Raw genomic sequence first — 5,297 nt, forward strand, 5'->3', positions numbered from 1 at the left:
ATATAAAAGAAAATGCACTGCATCTCAACATCAAGAAGACAAAAATCTTCACCACTGGACCAATAAGCAGTAACACGACAGATGGTGAAAAGACTGCAACTGTCAATGACTTCACCTTACTTGGATTCACAATCAACACCCTTGGTACTAGCAGTTAGGAGATGAGGAGACATACTGCATTGGGGAAGTCTGCTCTCAGGAACCTCTCCAAAGTTCTGAAGAGCAATCATGTCAGTTTAAAGACCAAGGTACGCCTGATACATCTTCCCACTCACCTGGTATGCATCTAAGACATGGATAATAAGTAAGGATGAACTGATGCCTTTGAGGTGTGGTGTTAAAGTACTGAATAATTAATCTCTCATGAACTGCCAAAAGAACAACCAAACATAAGTGCAACCATAGTGCTCCACAGAGGCAAGGAGGTGAAGGCTGTCTCACTCTGGGCATGGTGTTAGGAACGGCTATTCCTTGGAAAGGGACATCATGAGTGGAAAGGTAGAGGGTCAGCGAAAGAGAGGACAATCTTCAACAACATATACTGACATGTGACTGTGGCAATGGCTCAAGTATATCAGAGATGATAAAGAGGGCACAAAACAGGACAAGGTTCCAATCTGTTACTCACATGAACCACAGTCAACACAATGGTACCTAACAAAAATAGAGTCACTATGAATCAGAAACCTATAGGAAGGCAATGGATTTGGGGTTTGTTTGGGTTTTGAAAATTTTCTTTAAAAAAAAACAACAACCCATAAACACAATCAGGTCTTTTTAAAAAATCCTTTTAGTTTCTTTTATTTTTTTTAGATTTTAGTAATTTTAATGAACATTTACAGAGATTTTGGATTTCCATTCATTCACTGTTGCACTTTTCTCCCTGCCCAGCCCTCCCCCCTGTCCCCACCCCAGTTCACGCCTCTCTCTTTTTTTTTGTTTGGTTTTTTTTGTTGTTTTTGTAAAAATATGGAACGCTTCATGAATTTGCGTGTCATCCTTGCACAGGGGCCATGCTAATCTCTGTATCGTTCCAATTTTAGTATATGTGCTGCTGAAGCGAGCACTCACTGCTCTCTTTGAAAAGTAAAAGAAAAATTATTTGATATACAATGCCCCCGCACCCCTTCCACCGCCCAGAGTACACTCCACTATGCAACCATAATTGTGGACTCTTGTGATAACCATAATATCCTATCATACATCACTTTTAAATTATTCTTTCCCTCATCTGTTTCAATGCAGTATATGCAATTTATCCAGTTTTTCTCAACCCTGATATCAGTCCCATTTTACAGCATGGCACCATGCAGTATTTGTCCTCTTGTGACTGAGATATTTCACTCAGCATAATGTCCTCCAGGCTCACCCATTTTGAATAATATTGCATGAGTTCCTTGTTTTTCAATGCAGCATAGTATCCCACTGTGTGAATATACCACAACTTCTCTATCCATTCGTTTGTTGATGGGCATCTGGGTTGTTTCTAACTCCTTGCTATTGTGAACAAAGCCGCGATAAACATGGGTGTGCATATATCTGCTTGGATGTCAGTTATGGTCTCTTTGGGATATATTCCTAGTAGTGGAAATGTTGGGTCAAATGGTATTTCTATCTGCAAGTTTTTGAGAAAGCGCCATATTGCCTTCCACCGTGGTTGCACCACCTTTTAGTTTCTTAACATCAACACCCAATTTTATCAGTTGAGAACTGATAAATACTATTCTATTTGTTTGAAGCTTTCCATAACCAAAACAAAAATTATTTTCATTACATTCTGTATTTCTGTACCATTATATCCCCAGAGTTGAATAATCAGTAAGTAAATAAGCTGGTGTAGAGGTCAGTAGAGGCAGCTGAGCCAAAGTTAAATTAAGGCCTAGTAGCACCTCTGCTACTAAACAGTCAGGGGTCACAGGTATGGAGCTGGGACCCCTATGAACCTCAGCTTCCTCATCATGGTGGTTGTTGTTGCTGAATGCCTTCGAGTCGCGCATGACTCACAGCAACCATATGAACAAAAGTTATGAAGCCTTTCTATAACTATGGACATTTATCAAAGTTCTTAGAGTGCCCAGAGGCCTGTTGTTTAGGAAGTGGATGCCACTCCTGCTTCCAACCTCATCATCAGGGTAGATCTTTGAATTAGTCCTTTTGAATTATAAAATGATGTGATAATGGTGAACTTTCATATTTCCATTGGGAGTCCAGGTGATGCAGTGGTTATGCTTTCAGGTAAGTGAAAGGTGAGCAGTTGAAAGCCACTGGGCTGTTGTGTGGGAGAAAACCCATCAGTCTACTTTTGTAGAGATCCACAAGCTGTGGAGATGCCTTGATGCCACCTCTACTTTGTGCCACGGGGCTGCCACAAGTTGGAACAAACATGCTGCCAACAGATGAATATTCAGCTAATGGTGGATATGCACATTTGGATAATGAAACTAAGTAACACACTAGGGTATGAATAGTTCATGCTATTTTGACATCAAGAAAACAAAAATCCTCACAACCTGACTCATAATCAACAGCATGATAAACAGGGAAAAGACTGTAGTTGATAAATATAGAAAAGCCAAAACTTCGTCTGACTTGAACCCATAATTAATACCCATGCAAGCAGCAGTCACTAAATGAAACACAGTGCACTGGGTAAACCTGGCGCTCAAGGTCTCTTTGAAGAACTAAAGAGCAAAGGTGTCTATATAAAGACTAAGGTCTGCCTAACCCAAATCATGGCTTTTTCAATTGCTTCACATACTTGTGAAAACCAGACAATGAAAAAAGAAAACCAAAGAACCCATACCTTTCAATGTGATGTTGGAGAGGATGAAAAGTACCACAGACTGGCCAAAGAACAAACGAACCTGTCTTGGAAGAAGTGCAGTCAGGGTGTTTGGAGGCCAGCATGGTGAGACTTTGTCTCACACGTACTGGACATATTAGGAAAGGCAAGAAAAACTTCCCTCAATGAGATGCACTGACACAGTGACTGAAACAAAGGCATAAACAGAGCGAAGACTGTGAGGATGGCACAGGACTGGGCAAGATTTTGATCTGCTGTAAATAAGGTAGCCGAGACGGAGTCACAGCTGACCTGACAGCACCTAACAACATGTTTAAACTTGGCTAGACTATGATCCCCAGGACGTGTAACTGTCCTCAGTTCTGCAGTATTGTATAATTATCCAGCGATGCACTGCTGTCGAGGGGGTTCCTACTTACAGCAGCCCTCCATTAGGCTTCTGAGACTGCAAATCTTTATGTGAGGACACAGCCTACCTTCTTCCAGCAGAGCAGCTGAGAGGTTCAAACTGTTCATCTTTTGGTTAGCAGTTTGAACATATGTTATGCAGTAGGCCAAGAGGGCTCCTTACTGTGCAATTATGTGTAAAAATCCCAACTCTCTATATGTTAATGACACAGGATTAGTGTAAGGGTTCAAGTCATACTCTTACTCAAAGTCAGCACCTTCTTGAAATAAAGGGAGCTTCCCTGAATGCGTGTCCTGTCTCTGTCCATAGATCTCCAAATGCTCTGGAGTCTAGGCATCATCTAACCGCTGCTTTCTGGGTACGGGATCCAGTCGTCTGCTATATCACCTGCCTCTTCTGAGATTTGCAGGCTCTGCAGCCCTCTGAGCCAGTCAGCAGCCCTGCATCATGCCTGATATGACCACTTCTACCAGCACCTGGCAGGATCATTTACCAATTTCTGGAGTCCAAAAGGCCAGCAGTCTGTCATCTGACCTCCTGATCTGGGTTTATCAGGTCCTGAAAACATGTGAGCCAAGAGAAGCCCCCAGCCTGCCACAGACAGTGGCCCACAGCCTGGGATGTGCCAGCCTCCATAACCAAGTGAGCCATGTCCTTCAGCTACAACCCAGTGGTTTTGCTCAGAGAAACCAGATTAAAACAGGATAAATATTATACTTGTTATAAAGCATATTGTTGTTGTTATGTGCCATGGAGTCGCTTGCAACTCACAGTAACCCCATGTACAACAGCCCTGAAACCTGCTCTATCTTGTGGCAACTTTATTGTCTCTGACACACCTATATCTTCATTACCCAATCACTGTATCAATCCAGCTCATCAGTGGCCTTCCTCTCTGTCCCTCCACCCTTCCAAGCATCATGTTCCTCTCCAAGGTCTGGTCCCTCCTTGCAACATGCCCAAAGTATGTCAGTGGAATCCTCCAAGGAACAGCCCAGCTTCACCATCTCTAAGATGAACCTGTTACTCTAACAATCCATGGTGTACTGAACACCCTTCTCCAGCACCACAGCTCAATGGCATCAGATCTCATCCCTAGTCATTGTCCAGCTCTCTGATGCATAGCAAGCAACTGTGAAGACTATGGCCTGGATCAGGCATACCTTAGTCTCCAGACTGATGTCATTGCTCTTCTCACCTATTATTCCTGATCTAGTAAGCAAAATTCTTTTCACAATTATATACAATTTTTAAGAGCCTAAATAAAGAATTGAAGGATTATAGGCTAAGCAAACTAGAAAGTCTTTTCATGAAAAAAAAATCTGTTCTAATATTAATAACTAAAAATATCCATTAATGAATTTTTTAAAATAACTTATTGAAACATGCATATCAAAACTCAGCAATGAAAAGAACAAAGTGGTACACATAAAATCATTAATAAATCTTGAAAGCATGAAGTCAAGTGAAAGTGCCAGACATGATTCTATATTCTATGACTACATTAACAGGACAGTCCACAAACAGCAAAGCTATTGAGGCAAAAACTGATCCAAGATTGACAGTGGAGGGGAGAGGAAAGGAAACTGACTATAAAAGACTCCAGCACTGAATACATTTGTCAAAACTCATCAGACTAACAGAATGAATTTTGTCTCACAATAAACCTGGTCTTAACAGAAGACCTTCTTCAACAAACTCAATGTGTCCATTCATTCTGTATCCTCTCCATTCAACTGGCGAGAAGTCTAACTGTAAGCTGTTGAGGAACGAATGAAATAGGTAGTCTACACTCAAGTACACAGGGACACATGAAGTGTAACACTGACACAGACCACATGGTGAAACACAGCTCTTTCCAGAACTGAAGTAGCAGAACCTGATGCAGCAGGTCCAGTGAGTTAAATCAAGATAAACCATACATCTCTGATCCTGTCAAAAATTCCATCTTAAACACATTGAGAATAAAGAACCCTAGGTTGTTTTCAAAGAATAAAGTTAGCTCCATCAAGAAAACAAAGATTCTCACCACTAGGCCAACTGGCAGCATCATGATGTTGTTGTTGTTGTTGTTATGTGCCATCG

The sequence above is a fragment of the Elephantulus edwardii genome, unplaced genomic scaffold (assembly GCF_000299155.1).
Source record: "Elephantulus edwardii isolate Elephantulus edwardi_28Jun2011 unplaced genomic scaffold, EleEdw1.0 scaffold00002, whole genome shotgun sequence".
NCBI classification, from domain to species: Eukaryota; Metazoa; Chordata; class Mammalia; order Macroscelidea; family Macroscelididae; genus Elephantulus; species Elephantulus edwardii.